This window comes from Salmo salar, unplaced genomic scaffold (genome assembly GCF_965601325.2).
Source record: "Salmo salar unplaced genomic scaffold, fSalSal1 ptg000306l, whole genome shotgun sequence".
Lineage (NCBI taxonomy): Eukaryota > Metazoa > Chordata > Actinopteri > Salmoniformes > Salmonidae > Salmo > Salmo salar.
The window spans coordinates 1830001-1846694 of NW_027675347.1; the positions used below are offsets into that span (position 1 = coordinate 1830001).

The 16694-nt window shown below is 43.2% G+C and overlaps 1 long non-coding RNA gene across 1 annotated transcript in view; it reads right to left on the reverse strand.

The window, feature by feature from the left end:
• LOC145875698 (uncharacterized) overlaps positions 1–11853 on the reverse strand; it is a 251887-nt gene extending 240034 nt beyond the window's left edge. Inside the window, exons 1-2 of the long non-coding RNA XR_014391299.1 lie at positions 11777–11853; positions 4013–4111 (exon numbers count right to left, since the gene is read on the reverse strand). This is a non-coding gene — a long non-coding RNA (uncharacterized LOC145875698). The remainder of the gene's footprint in view (positions 1–4012; positions 4112–11776) is intronic.
• Between the last annotated feature and the right edge of the window lie 4841 nt (positions 11854–16694).

Here is a 16694-nt window from a genome sequence, read left to right on the forward strand (position 1 = left end):
TTTGAAATTATAGTTCATTAATATAACGATTATCAATAAGTCTGAACATTAATTCAGTCACCTCTAGTTGAGAAAAACGTATTTTCCAGGTACATTCATTGTCAAATTCATCAACCAGCATCGAGCCACTCTGCCTTCTCTCTCTAGTAGTCAACTCAGCCCCGGTAAAAAGCTGGTGTCGTCGCTCTGCCTTCTCTCTCTAGTAGTCAACTCAGCCCCGGTAAAAAGCTGGTGTCGTCGCTCTGCCTTCTCTCTCTAGTAGTCAACTCAGCCCCGGTAAAAAGCTGGTGTCGTCACTCTGCCTTCTCTCTCTAGTAGTCAACTCAGCCCCAGTAAAAAGCTGGTGTCATCGCTCTGCCTTCTCCAGGGGCATGTTGAGGTAAATTTACTAACCGGGAGGGTTGAATTATGTAATTTATTGGCCGGCTGGATGATGCACTCTTGTCTTTTCTATTCTGAGGTTGTTTACTCGCAATATCAGATATTAAGATTACTTTTTATAATAAATGTATACTGAGGTTCAATACCTGCTCTAGTCACTATTAATTTGCTCTCCTAAAAGCAACACAGCCCTAAAACGAGATATATAGCTAACTAAAGTTATGTTAATGAGTGACCATTTTAGAAAATCATGGGACATATAGTCTGTGGTTGCATGCTATTTTATGTCAATCATATTGCTGCTTGTAGCCTATTACTGATGCTTCGTGGTCTTATGCTGCCATCTATGGGAAATATTTAGCAATTAAAAGTTATTAATGCACATTCAGACGTTGGTGAGGCAGCTGAGAATAAAAAATAAAAAAAGGAATGTGTCCAGCCTACTTGAGGCGCCCCGAAAAAAATATTCAAAAGATTGGTCCTTGGATACAGAGGGGTTAAACACTAAAGTTACCATCCATCTAGTGAAGAGAGGAGAACCGGACAGAGGTAACCAGCATCCGTCAACAAGAGAGGGAGGATAGGATAACTAGGATGCTGCTGGTAGAGTAGCTAGCTAGCTTACCTAGCTGTTCCGACTAGCTAGGATAACTAGGATGCTGCTGGTAGAGTAGCTAGCTAGCTTACCCAGCTGTACCGACTAGCTAGGATAACTAGGATGCTGCTGGTAGGGTAGCTAGCTAGCTAGCTTACCCAGCTGTACCGACTAGCTTGGATAACTAGGATGCTGCTGGTAGAGATGCTAGCTAGCTTACCTAGCTGTACCAACTAGCTTGGATAACTAGGATGCTGCTGGTAGAGTAGCTAGCTAGCTTACCCAGCTGTACCGACTAGCTAGGATAACTAGGATGCTGCTGGTAGAGTAGCTAGCTAGCTTACCTAGCTGTACCGACTAGCTAGGATAACTAGGATGCTGCTGGTATAGTAGCTAGCTAGCTTACCTAGCTGTACCGACAAGCTAGGATAACTAGGATGCTGCTGGTAGAGTAGCTAGCTAGCTTACCTAGCTGTACCGACTAGCTAGGATAACTAGGATGCTGCTGGTAGAGTAGCTAGCTAGCTTACCTAGCTGTAACGACTAGCTAGGATAAATAGGATGCTGCTGGTAGAGTAGCTAGCTAGCTTACCTAGCTGTAACGACTAGCTAGGATAACTAGGATGCTGCTGGTAGAGTAGCTAGTTAGCTTACCCAGCTGTTCCAACTAGCTAGGATAACTAGGATGCTGCTGGTAGAGTAGCTAGCTAGCTTACCCAGCTGTACCGACTAGCTAGGATAACTAGGATGCTGCTGGTAGAGTAGCTAGCTAGCTTACCCAGCTGTACCGACTAGCTAGGATAACTAGGATGCTGCTGGTAGGGTAGCTAGCTAGCTAGCTTATCCAGCTGTACCGACTAGCTTGGATAACTAGGATGCTGCTGGTAGAGTAGCTAGTTAGCTTACCCAGCTGTTCCAACTAGCTAGGATAACTAGGATGCTGCTGGTAGAGTAGCTAGCTAGCTTACCCAGCTGTACCGACTAGCTAGGATAACTAGGATGCTGCTGGTAGAGTAGCTAGCTAGCTTACCCAGCTGTACCGACTAGCTAGGATAACTAGGATGCTGCTGGTAGGGTAGCTAGCTAGCTAGCTTACCCAGCTGTACCTACTAGCTTGGATAACTAGGATGCTGCTGGTAGAGATGCTAGCTAGCTTACCTAGCTGTACCGACTAGCTAGGATAACTAGGATGCTGCTGGTAGAGTAGCTAGCTAGCTTACCTAGCTGTACCGACTAGCTAGGATAACTAGGATGCTGCTAGTAGAGTAGCTAGCTAGCTTACCTAGCTTTACCGACTAGCTTGGCTAGCTAGCAGGACGTTCGTCTGTCGTTTGTCTCGATGATGATGACGAATCCGGTGAACCACAAAATGAAACAAGGATAGAGAGTGAAAAGGATCTGGCTACACTCATACTGTCCCTGACCGTAAAGCAAAAAGCTAATTGAACAATAAAGTTTGGCGTTTCAACACTGTAACAAACTCCATCGTTATTCCCCAAAATTTACCTTAGTCCACTCTGCGCGTAACCGGACAATAACCGGACAGTTCCAGAACGCGGACATGAGCAGTGCAACACAATCAACTAAGCCCAGTCTTTACAGTGGGTTACATTAGTAATATTCATTTTTTATTATTATGTTAAACAAACGTTCCACTTTTTTTATAACAATATTTTGAGATCTAGGCCCATATCCACAAAGCGTCTCAGAGTAGAGAAGTGGTCGTATAAGTGCTGAGAATAAAGACATTTGACACTTCCGGGAATAAATTAAAGCTATGCATGAAATCTCTAGTCCCACGTAGTCAGCAGATATTTAGGACACCTCGTGAGCTGTCCTAAGTAGTTAAGAGTTAACAGCAGGTGTCTTGATAATACTATAGAACAATGCAGTGAGTCAGTGGTTCCTGAGCCACATGTAAATGCTTTGTAGTAGTTAAAATAATGTTTTGATATTTGATATGATCAATCCATAAATAATATATGTCCTGTGCTTTTGGCAATGATTTATGTATAATACTTATGTATAACAAGTGATACCATGTATGTCTCCAAAGCATTTTGTCTTCATTTTGGCAGATTAATTTATGCTAATTTCCCAAGATTAACTCAGGTTTTCGCCCAGCGATTAAGGAGTTGGAGCTGTGGCAGGAGTTGGACCTGTGGCTGAAAGGTGGCTGGTTTGAATCCCGGGCCGGGCGCTGGAAAAAACAGGAGGAATTGATCTGACCACTGGAGGCCTGCTACATCCTCAAAACATCCTCAAAACATTCACCTTTCATTGATCAGAACTCTAGAGGTTCTTCTTCACTGAACCCCAAAATATATATCACTTTTAGTGGTTCCATATATTAAGGAAGTGATAGAAGCCTTTTTGGTTCTATAAGGAACCTTCTTTTCTGAGTGTAAAATTAACACGTTTTTCTTTTGATTATTTAATTATCCACATCATGTTATTTCAAGTTCTCCCTTGGGAGCACAACATCACATTGTTAAAAAAATTATCCTAAATTTGGCATGGCTATAAATTGGGCAATTGAAGACATCTAGGGCGTAATCTGTGTTCGATGAAAATGAACATTGTATGCAACGTTGCAGGCAACATTATTGGCAAGGGACTTGATGCCTACTATGCCAAAGCTATTTAGAGTTGTTAAACGGGTGTGAAGAGTGTGTTGATATAACGGGAATATTGTCAAAATTCTTCTTGTAACAACGATCAGAATTGGTAAAGAAAATATGCATTCCATTATATTAGGCAATAATTAAGAGTAGGCAAAGTGGTCGTGTCATGTGAAAATTCTATCAAATGTGTTACATTGCAACGAGTACAGTCAGGGTGCCGTGGAGCCCCTGCAGTACCTCCACAGACCCCGGATTGAGAACCCCTGCAGTACCTCCACAGACCCCGGATTGAGAACCCCTGATTTAGCAGATGCTCTTATCCAGAGAGATTTACAGTAACTGCATTCATCTTAAGATAGCTATTTATTTTGGAAATAAAGTTAATAAATTCTTCATAAAATTGTCATCTTACCTCTTAGCTTTGGTGTCATGTCCACCAGAGAGATGCATTTTAGAGGCAGGGCCCCCCTCCTCTCTCTCCCCAGAGAGACTCATTTTAGAGCACTGACCCCTAAACAGAGATCCAACATGTTGATTGTGGTCAACACAGGGACAACTAAACAGAGATCCAGCATGTTGGTTGTGGTTAACACAGTGACAACTAAACAGAGATCCAGCATGTTGGTTGTGGTTAACACAGTGACAACTAAACAGAGATCCAGCATGTTGGTTGTGGTCAACACAGTAACAACTAAACAGAGATCCAACATGTTGGTTGTGGTTAACACAGTGACAACTAAACAGAGATCCAGCATGTTGGTTGTGGTTAACACAGTGACAACTAAACAGAGATCCAGCATGTTGGTTGTGGTCAACACAGTGACAACTAAACAGAGATCCAGCATGTTGGTTGTGGTTAACACAGTGACAACTAAACAGAGATCCAGCATGTTGGTTGTGGTTAACACAGTAACAACTAAACAGAGATCCAGCATGTTGGTTGTGGTTAACACAGTGACAACTAAACAGAGATCCAGCATGTTGGTTGTGGTTAACACAGTGACAACTAAACAGAGATCCAGCATGTTGGTTGTGGTTAACACAGTGACGTCCTAAACAGAGATCCAACATGTTGGTTGTGGTTAACACAGTGACAACTAAACAGAGATCCAGCATGTTGGTTGTGGTTAACACAGTAACAACTAAACAGAGATCCAGCATGTTGGTTGTGGTTAACACAGTGACAACTAAACAGAGATCCAGCATGTTGGTTGTGGTTAACACAGTGACAACTAAACAGAGATCCAGCATGTTGGTTGTGGTTAACACAGTGACTAATTCTTGAATGTCAATTGTTCTCATTCATTCATTATATCTTTGAGAAATATATTTTTAACAACTTTCTCTTTTACTTCTCTACATTCATGAAGAAAATGATGTACTTTTTACTCCATACATTTTCCCTGACACCCAAAAGTACTCGTTACATGTTGAATGCTGTGCGTTTTTGTTGCCGATCTTACTTTGATACCTGACGGTTTTTTACTTTTTCATTACCGTATATTTTTACTTTTTCCCTCACTCAACTTTTTTCCTCACTCAACTTTTTTCATTCATCCCCGGAGGTTTTATCTGGACATGGTTCGTCAGGACTTCAAACAGCCGAAGCTAAGTAACATTAACATGATGCCTTCTAATTGCAGTCGTTGTACTTATAATATACAGGAGAACGATCGCCTTACGGCAAGGATAGCTGTGCTGCAAGCCCAGCTTCAGACGCGATCGTTAGGCAAGGGTAATTTCAGTGTAGGAAAGGATGAAACAGCGTCTGTGCCACCAGTAAGTACAGATAGTAACGTTAGTATAAACCCCCTCGCACGGTCCCCGCAGCCGGACATCTTTCTCATGGCTTCTGGAGGGAAACGCTGTAGGAATGCTCAACCGGTGTCGCTTATTCAGCCGACAGAAACTTTCAACCGGTTCTCCCCATTAAGCGAGTCGGAGTCGGAGGCCGAGACTTCTCTGGTCTCTACTCCTCCCGTTGTGGGGTCTGAGACGCCGACGGCTCCCACCATTAGCTCTGACAAATTGAAAACCCTAGTCATTGGCGACTCCATTACCCGCAGTATTAGACTTAAAACTAACCATCCAGCGATCATACACTGTTTACCAGGGGGCAGGGCTACCGACGTTAAGGCTAATCTAAAGACGGTGCTGGCTAAAGCTAAAACTGGCGAGTGTAGAGAGTATAGAGATATTGTTATCCACGTCGGCACCAACGATGTTAGGATGAAACAGTCAGAGGTCACCAAGCGCAACATAGCTTCAGCGTGTAAATCAGCTAGAAAGATGTGTCGGCATCGATTAATTGTCTCTGGCCCCCTCCCAGTTAGGGGGAGTGATGAGCTCTACAGCAGAGTCTCACAACTCAATCGCTGGTTGAAAACTGTTTTCTGCCCCTCCCAAAAGATAGAATTTGTAGATAATTGGCCCTCTTTCTGGGACTCACCCACAAACAGGACCAAGCCTGGCCTGTTGAGGAGTGACGGACTCCATCCTAGCTGGAGGGGTGCTCTCATCTTATCTACGAACATAGACAGGGCTCTAACTCCTCTAGCTCCACAATGAAATAGGGTGCAGGCCAGGCAGCAGGCTGTTAGCCAGCCTGCCAGCTTAGTGGAGTCTGCCACTAGCACAGTCAGTGTAGTCAGCTCAGCTTCCCCCATTGAGACCGTGTCTGTGCCTCGATCTAGGTTGGGCAAAATTAAAAATGGCGGTGTTCGCTTTAGCAATCTCACTAGTATAAAGACCTCCTCCATTCCTGCCATTATTGAAAGAGATTGTGATACCTCACATCTCAAAATTGGGTTACTTAATGTTAGATCCCTCACTTCCAAGGCAGTTATAGTCAATGAACTAATCACTGATAATAATCTTGACGTGATTGGCCTGACTGAAACATGGCTTAAGCCTGATGAATTTACTGTGTTAAATGAGGCCTCACCCCCAGGTTACATTAGTGACCATACCCCCCGTGCATCCGGCAAAGGCGGAGGTGTTGCTAACATTTACGATAGCAAATTTCAATTTACAAAAAAAAAAACAACAATGACGTTTTCGTCTTTTGAGCTTCTAGTCATGAAATCTATGCAGCCTACTCACTCACTTTTTATAGCTACTGTTTATAGGCCTCCTGGGCCATATGCAGTGTTCCTCACTGAGTTCCCTGAATTCCTATCGGATCTTGTAGTCATAGCAGATAATATTCTAATTTTTGGTGACTTTAACATTCACATGGAAAAGTCCACAGACCCACTCCAAAAGGCTTTCGGAGCCATCATCGACTCAGTGGGTTTTGTCCAACATGTCTCTGGACCTACTCACTGCCACAGTCATACTCTGGACCTAGTTTTGTCCCATGGAATAAATGTTGTGGATCTAAATGTTTTTCCTCATAATCCTGGACTATCGGACCACCATTTTATTACGTTTGCAATTGCAACAAATAATCTGCTCAGACCCCAACCAAGGAGCATTAAAAGTCGTGCTATAAATTCTCAGACAACCCAAAGATTCCTTGATGCCCTTCCAGACTGCCTCTGCCTACCCAAGGACGTCAGAGGACAAAAATCAGTTAACCACCTAACCGAGGAACTCAATTTAACCTTGCGCAATACCCTAGATGCAGTTGCACCCCTAAAAACTAAAAACATCTGTCATAAGAAACTAGCTCCCTGGTATACAGAAAATACACGAGCTCTGAAGCAAGCTTCCAGAAAATTGGAACGGAAATGGCGCCACACCAAACTGGAAGTCTTCCGACTAGCTTGGAAAGACAGTACCGTGCAGTATCGAAGAGCCCTTACTGCTGCTCGATCATCCTATTTTTCCAACTTAATTGAGGAAAATAAGAACAATCCGAAATTTCTTTTTGATACTGTCGCAAAGCTAACTAAAAAGCAGCCTTCGCAAATGGAGGATGGCTTTCACTTCAGCAGTAATAAATTTATGAACTTCTTTGAGGAAAAGATCATGATCATTAGAAAGCAAATTACAGACTCCTCTTTAAATCTGGGTATTCCTCCAAAGCTCCATTGTCCTGAGTCTGCACAACTCTGCCAGGACCTAGGATCAAGGGAGATACTAAAGTGTTTTAGTACTATATCTCTTGACGCAATGATGAAAATAATCATGGCCTCCAAACCCTCAAGCTGCATACTGGACCCTATTCCAACTAAACTACTGAAAGAGCTGCTTCCTGTGCTTGGCCCTCCTATGTTGAACATAATAAACGGCTCTCTATCCACCGGATGTGTACCAAGCTCACTAAAAGTGGCAGTAATAAAGCCTCTCTTGAAAAAGCCGAATCTTGATCCAGAAATTATAAAAAACTATCGGCCTATATCGAATCTTCCATTCCTCTCCAAAATTTTAGAAAAAGCTGTTGCACAGCAACTGACTGCCTTCCTGAAGACAAACAATGTATACGAAACGCTTCAGTCTGGTTTTAGACCCCATCATAGCACTGAGACTGCACTTGTGAAGGTGGTAAATGACCTTTTAATGACGTCAGACCGAGGCTCTGCATCTGTCCTCGTGCTCCTAGATCTTAGTGCCGCTTTTGATACCATCGATCACCACATTCTTTTGGAGAGATTGGAAACCCAAATTGGTCTACATGGACAAGTTCTGGCCTGGTTTAGATCTTATCTGTCGGAAAGATATCAGTTTGTCTCTGTGAATGGTTTGTCCTCTGACAAATCAATTGTAAATTTCGGTGTTCCTCAAGGTTCCGTTTTAGGACCACTATTGTTTTCACTATATATTTTACCTCTTGGGGATGTCATTCGAAAAAATAATGTTAAATTTCACTGCTATGCAGACGACACACAGCTGTACATTTCAATGAAACATGGTGAAGCCCCAAAATTGCCCTCGCTAGAAGCCTGTGTTTCAGACATAAAGAAGTGGATGGCTGCAAACTTTCTACTTTTAAACTCGGACAAAACAGAGATGCTTGTTCTAGGTCCCAAGAAACAAAGAGATCTTCTGTTGAATCTGACAATTAATCTGGATGGTTGTACAGTCGTCTCAAATAAAACTGTGAAGGACCTCGGCGTTACTCTGGACCCTGATCTCTCTTTTGAAGAACATATCAAGACTGTTTCAAGGACAGCTTTTTTCCATCTACGTAACATTGCAAAAATCAGAAATTTTCTGTCCAAAAATGACGCAGAAAAATTAATCCATGCTTTTGTTACTTCTAGGCTGGACTACTGCAATGCTCTACTTTCCGGCTACCCGGATAAAGCACTAAATAAACTTCAGTTAGTGCTAAATACGGCTGCTAGAATCCTGACTAGAACCAAAAAATTTGATCATATTACTCCAGTGTTAGCCTCCCTACACTGGCTTCCTGTTAAGGCAAGGGCTGATTTCAAGGTTTTACTGCTAACCTACAAAGCATTACATGGGCTTGCTCCTACCTATCTTTCCGATTTGGTCCTGCCGTACATACCTACACGTACGCTACGGTCACAAGACGCAGGCCTCCTAATTGTCCCTAGAATTTCTAAGCAAACGGCTGGAGGTAGGGCTTTCTCCTATAGAGCTCCATTTTTATGGAATGGTCTGCCTACCAATGTGAGAGACGCAGACTCAGTCTCAACCTTTAAGTCTTTACTGAAGACTTATCTCTTCAGTAGGTCCTATGATTAAGTATAGTCTGGCCCAGGAGTGTGAAGGTGAACGGAAAGGCTGGAGCAACGAACCGCCCTTGCTGTCTCTGCCTTGCCGGTTCCCTTCTTTCCACTGGGATTCTCTGCCTCTAACCCTTTTACAGAGGCTGAGTCACTGGCCTACTGGTGTTCTTCCATGCCGTCCATGGGAGGGGTGCGTCACTTGAGTGGGTTGAGTCACTGACGTGGTCTTCCTGTCTGGGTTGGCGCCCCCCCCCCCCCCCCCCTTGGGTTGTGCCATGGCGGAGATCGTTGTGGGCTATACTCGGCCTTGTCTTAGGACGGTAAGTTGGTGGTTGGAGACATCCCTCTAGTGGTGTGGGGGCTGTGCTTTGGCAAAGTGGGTGGGGTTATATCCTGCCTGTTTGGCCCTGTCCGGGGGTATCATCGGATGGGGCCACAGTGTCTTCTGATCCCTCCTGTCTCAGCCTCCAGTATTTATGCTGCAGTAGTTTATGTGTCGGGGGGCTAGGGTCAGTCTGTTACATCTGGAGTATTTCTCTTGTCTTATCCGGTGTCCTGTGTGTATTTAAATATGCTCTCTCTAATTCTCTCTTTCTCTCTTTCTGTCTTTCTCTCGGAGGACCTGAGCCCTAGGACCATGCCTCAGGACTACCTGGTATGATGACTCCTTGCTGTCCCCAGTCCACCTGGCCGTGCTGCTGCTCCAGTTTCAACTGTTCTGCCTGCGGCTATGGAACCCTGACCTGTTCACCGGACGTGCTTGTTGCACCCTCGACAACTACTATGATTATTATTATTTGACCATGCTGGTCATTTATGAACATTTTAACATTTTAACATTTTGACCATGTTCTGTTATAATATCCACCCTGCACAGCCAGAAGAGGACTGGCCACCCCTCATAGCCTGGTTCCTCTCTAGGTTTCTTCCTAGGTTTTTGGCCTTTCTAGGGAGTTTTTCCTAGGGAGTTTTTCCTAGCCACCGTGCTTCTTTCACATGCTTTGCTTGCTGTTTGGGGTTTTAGGCTGGGTTTCTGTACAGCACTTTGAGAATATCAGCTGATGTACGAAGGGCTATATAAAAATAAATTTGATTTGATTTGAATGCTTAGCAGGACAGAAAACGGTCCAATTTGAACACTTATCAAGAGAACATCCCTACTGCCTCTGATCTGGAGGACTCACTAACCAGAGAACATCCCTGGTCATCCCTACTGCCTCTGATCTGGAGGACTCACTAAACAGAGAACATCCCTACTGCCTCTGATCTGGAGGACTCACTAAACAGAGAACATCCCTGGTCATCCCTACTGCCTCTGATCTGAAGGACTCACTAAACAGAGAACATCCCTGGTCATTACTGCCTCTGACCTGGAGGACTCACTAAACACAAATGCTTCATTTTTAAATGATGTCTGAGTGTTGGAGTGTGACCCTGGCTATCCGTAAATTAAAATAACAAGAAAATTGTGCCGTCTGGTTTGCTTAATAAAATGAATTTTAAATGATCACTACTTTACTTTTACTTTTGATGCTTAAGTATATTTTAGCAATTACATTTACTTTTGATACTTAATTATATTTGAAACCAAATACTTTGACTTTTACTGAAGAAGTATTTTACTGGGTGACTTTCACTTTTAATTGAGTCATTTTCTATTAAGGTATCTTTACTTTTACTCAAGTATGAGAATTGAGTACTTTTTCCACCACTGTTCTAACGTTCTAGAGACATATGAGCCACAGTTTCAACAGACATTTTGTAACTGCGTGGGCTACAAAGTTACTTTCAATTTCATATAAGGAAATAAAGCAACGGTCACTGGGTGAATTCGTTTTGCATTGCCCGGCTCCCCGGGTGCGCAGAGTTTACGCATTTTAGACCATTCCATTGTTCCTTAAAATAAAACTCCACTCACCTGTAGCACCGGGCCATGCAAAACGAACTTCCCACTGTCGCAGGGCACTGAGACACAGAGTTCTAAACCCAGAGGCATTTACAACAGTAACCAGAGGTAACAGTCAGTTGCATGCGACAGCAGCAAATCATGACATTGTACCGAATCTTGCTTCAGTTTTTTTATTATAGTCCTTCTTATGTTATTTTTGCTAAACATATAATTTACTCGTAACCAAGTTTAGCTGTGTTTTTTTCCTCCAAAATATGAATTACTGTAGGACTTTAATAATTGTAAACAGGCCTACAAACCCAAAAGGTTTTAATGATGCCTTAAATCTATCTTCAAATATATATTTGATGATTAGTTGAATCCGGTGTGTAAGTGCTGGTAAGAACAAAAGGATTGAGAAACCCTGAGATAAACATAAAACCATATAATGTAAAAGCTCCTCCACCATCTTTACCAGACGTTTTACTGATAACATGTAGACCTACTGATTAGTTTCCACTTTGAAAACTGCTGTCTATCAGCAACTCAGCTCAAGTAGCAGTTCTACTAACTAGTAATATCTCATTCCTAGTATTCATTCTCTTACTCTGTCCATTATAATAGATTATTGTTCAGAAATACTTACTTTATTTTTCAATAATCTCCATGTAGTGTTTTCTGCTCTGTCGTCTCAAAATGGATCCTGAACAAAAGAACAACTTTACTTTCGGTTTCAATCAGCCGCCTCCCCACCCTGAAAATAAAGTGTTTTATTGGTATCATCCACTAGATGGCAGTAAACACCTGCTGTAACTACACTTTACAACTATGTGTTCGGTTTCATACAGGCAGTGTCCCAGAGTTAGATTGCTGATCTAGGATCAGGTCCCCCCCTCTCCATGTAATCTGATTCATTATGATTTAGCATCAGTTCCCTCCTCTCCATGTACTCTGATTCATTATAATCTAGGATCAGGTCCCCCTCTCCATGTAATCTGATTCATTATGATCTAGGATCAGGTCCCCCCCTCTCCATGTAATCTGATTCATTATGATCTAGGATCAGGTCCCCCCTCTCCATGTAATCTGATTCATTATGATATAGGATCAGGTCCCCCCTCTCCATGTAATCTGATTCATTATGATATAGGATCAGGTCCCCTCCTCTCCATGTAATCTGATTATTTATGATGTAGGATCAGGTCCCTCCTCTCCATGTAATCTGATTCATTATGATCTAGGATCAGGTCCCCCCCTCTCCATGTAATCTGATTCATTATGATATAGGATCAGGTCCCCCCCTCTCCATGTAATCTGATTCATTATGATCTAGGATCAGGTCCCCCCTCTCCATGTAATCTGATTCATTTTGATCTAGGATCAGGTCCCCCCTCTCCATGTAATCTGATTCATTATAATCTAGGATCAGGTCCCCCCTCTCCATGTAATCTGATTCATTATAATCTAGGATCAGGTCCCCCCTCTCCATGTAATCTGATTCATTATGACATAGGATCAGGTCCCGCCTCTCCATGAAATCTGATTCATTATGATTCATCATTATGCTTTGTTTGGCTACTTGTTGTCCATTGTCTGAAGACGCCTATTGTGGTGAAATGTCAGGAACAAATTTTTTTAAATGTACTTTTAATCGTTTTAGAAACTTTTAAAAGAACCACATGGATTCTAACTGGGGATTCAGCTAAAACGTGTATTTTTTGGACCAGATAAATTGATACCAACAGTGGACAATTCCCAGCAAAAGCATGGAGCTACAACTGTCAAGAGGAGAACAGGGGGAGTATTCCCCTTGGAGAACCCAGAGTGCAACACTGAAGAAAAACATACTGTAGAATAACAACAATCTCAATCTGAAGCTCTAAAGAAAAAATAGGAATTGTATGAATCAGGAACACAATTCTTCCTCCTGTCCACCTATTGTCCCTGTATGAATCAGGACCACCATTCTTCCTCCTGTCCACCTATTGTCCCTGTATGAATCAGGACCACCATTCTTCCTCCTGTCCACCTATTGTCCCTGTATGAATCAGGACCACCATTCTTCCTCCTGTCCACCTATTGTCCCTGTATGAATCAGGACCACCATTCTTCCTCCTGTCCACCTATTGTCCCTGTATGAATCAGGACCACCATTCTTCCTCCTGTCCACCTATTGTCCCTGTATGAATCAGGACCACCATTCTTCCTCCTGTCCACCTATTGTCCCTGTATGAATCAGGAGCACCATTCTTCCTCCTGTCCACCTATTGTCCCTGTATGAATCAGGACCACCATTCTTCCTCCTGTCCACCTATTGTCCCTGTATGAATCAGGAACACCATTCTTCCTCCTGCCCCACCTTTTGTCCCTGTATGAATCAGGACCACCATTCTTCCTCCTGTCCACCTATTGTCCCTGTATGAATATTAGTTTGCATCTAATTGAAGAACATACTGCTTTATAGATCCCAGCCTGACAAACAATTGTCTGGACCTTACTTTGAGCACTTGCACTGGGCCTCCATTGAGTCTCCATGTGTCAAGCAGTACAGAGAAACCCCCTCTAGATGACAGCAGAGGCTCTTGGATCTACCCTGTCTATCCACCAGTTTAGTGACCTTGTTCCATCAATATGTCCATACTACTTCACAACCCATTTGAGGTCTTGACCAGCAATGTCCCATTGGGCTCAACCAAGCCGAGAGTGAGGTTCTAGAAAGAGGACTGACTTTCATACCAACTCCTAAACAGGTGGACTGACTTTCATACCAACTCCTAAACAGGTGGACTGACTTTCATACCAACTCCTAAACAGGTGGACTGACTTTCATACCAACTCCTAAACAGGTGGACTGACTTTCATACCAACTCCTAAACAGGTGGACTGACTTTCATACCAACTCCTAAACAGGTGGACTGACTTCCATACCAACTCCTAAACAGGTGGACTGGCTTTCATACCAACTCCTAAACAGGTGGACTGACTTTCATACCAACTCCTAAACAGGTGGACTGGCTTTCATACCAACTCCTAAACAGGTGGACTGACTTTCATACCAACTCCTAAACAGGTGGACTGACTTTCATACCAACTCCTAAACAGGTGGACTGACTTTCATACCAACTCCTAAACAGGTGGACTGACTTTCATACCAACTCCTAAACAGGTGGACTGACTTTCATACCAACTCCTAAACAGGTGGACTGACTTTCATACCAACTCCTAAACAGGTGGACTGACTTCCATACCAACTCCTAAACAGGTGGACTGGCTTTCATACCAACTCCTAAACAGGTGGACTGACTTTCATACCAACTCCTAAACAGGTGGACTGGCTTTCATACCAACTCCTAAACAGGTGGACTGACTTTCATACCAACTCCTAAACAGGTGGACTGACTTTCATACTAACTCCTAAACAGGTGGACTGACTTTCATACCAACTCCTAAACAGGTGGACTGACTTTCATACCAACTCCTAAACAGGTGGACTGACTTTCATACCAACTCCTATACAGGTGGACTGACTTTCATACCAACTCCTAAACAGGTGGACTGACTTTCATACCAACTCCTAAACAGGTGGACTGACTTTCATACCAACTCCTAAACAGGTGGACTGACTTTCATACCAACTCCTAAACAGGTGGACTGACTTTCATACCAACTCCTAAACAGGTGGACTGACTTTCATACCAACTCCTAAACAGGTGGACTGGCTTTCATACCAACTCCTAAACAGGTGGACTGACTTTCATACCAACTCCTAAACAGGTGGCCTGACTTTCATACCAACTCCTAAACAGGTGGACTGACTTTCATACCAACTCCTAAACAGGTGGACTGACTTTCATACCAACTCCTATACAGGTGGACTGACTTTCATACCAACTCCTAAACAGGTGGACTGACTTTCATACCAACTCCTAAACAGGTGGACTGACTTTCATACCAACTCCTAAACAGGTGGACTGACTTTCATACCAACTCCTAAACAGGTGGACTGACTTTCATACCAACTCCTAAACAGGTGGACTGACTTTCATACCAACTCCTAAACAGGTGGACTGACTTCCATACCGACTCCTAAACAGGTGGACTGACTTTCATACCAACTCCTAAACAGGTGGACTGACTTTCATACCAACTCCTAAACAGGTGGACTGACTTTCATACCAACTCCTAAACAGGTGGCCTGACTTTCATACCAACTCCTATACAGGTGGACTGACTTTCATACCAACTCCTAAACAGGTGGACTGACTTTCATACCAACTCCTAAACAGGTGGACTGACTTTCATACCAACTCCTAAACAGGTGGACTGACTTTCATACCAACTCCTAAACAGGTGGACTGTCTTTCATACCAACTCCTAAACAGGTGGCCTGACTTTCATACCAACTCCTATACAGGTGGACTGACTTTCATACCAACTCCTAAACAGGTGGACTGACTTTCATACCAACTCCTAAACAGGTGGACTGACTTTCATACCAACTCCTAAACAGGTGGACTGACTTTCATACCAACTCCTAAACAGGTGGACTGACTTTCATACCAACTCCTAAACAGGTGGACTGACTTTCATACCAACTCCTAAACAGGTGGACTGACTTCCATACCAACTCCTAAACAGGTGGACTGGCTTTCATACCAACTCCTAAACAGGTGGACTGACTTTCATACCAACTCCTAAACAGGTGGACTGGCTTTCATACCAACTCCTAAACAGGTGGACTGACTTTCATACCAACTCCTAAACAGGTGGACTGACTTTCATACTAACTCCTAAACAGGTGGACTGACTTTCATACCAACTCCTAAACAGGTGGACTGACTTTCATACCAACTCCTAAACAGGTGGACTGACTTTCATACCAACTCCTATACAGGTGGACTGACTTTCATACCAACTCCTAAACAGGTGGACTGACTTTCATACCAACTCCTAAACAGGTGGACTGACTTTCATACCAACTCCTAAACAGGTGGACTGACTTTCATACCAACTCCTAAACAGGTGGACTGACTTTCATACCAACTCCTAAACAGGTGGACTGACTTTCATACCAACTCCTAAACAGGTGGACTGGCTTTCATACCAACTCCTAAACAGGTGGACTGACTTTCATACCAACTCCTAAACAGGTGGCCTGACTTTCATACCAACTCCTAAACAGGTGGACTGACTTCCATACCGACTCCTAAACAGGTGGACTGACTTTCATACCAACTCCTAAACAGGTGGACTGACTTTCATACCAACTCCTAAACAGGTGGACTGACTTTCATACCAACTCCTAAACAGGTGGCCTGACTTTCATACCAACTCCTATACAGGTGGACTGACTTTCATACCAACTCCTAAACAGGTGGACTGACTTTCATACCAACTCCTAAACAGGTGGACTGACTTTCATACCAACTCCTAAACAGGTGGACTGACTTTCATACCAACTCCTAAACAGGTGGACTGACTTTCATACTAACTCCTAAACAGGTGGCCTGACTTTCATACCAACTCCTAAACAGGTGGACTGACTTTCATACCAACTCCTAAAC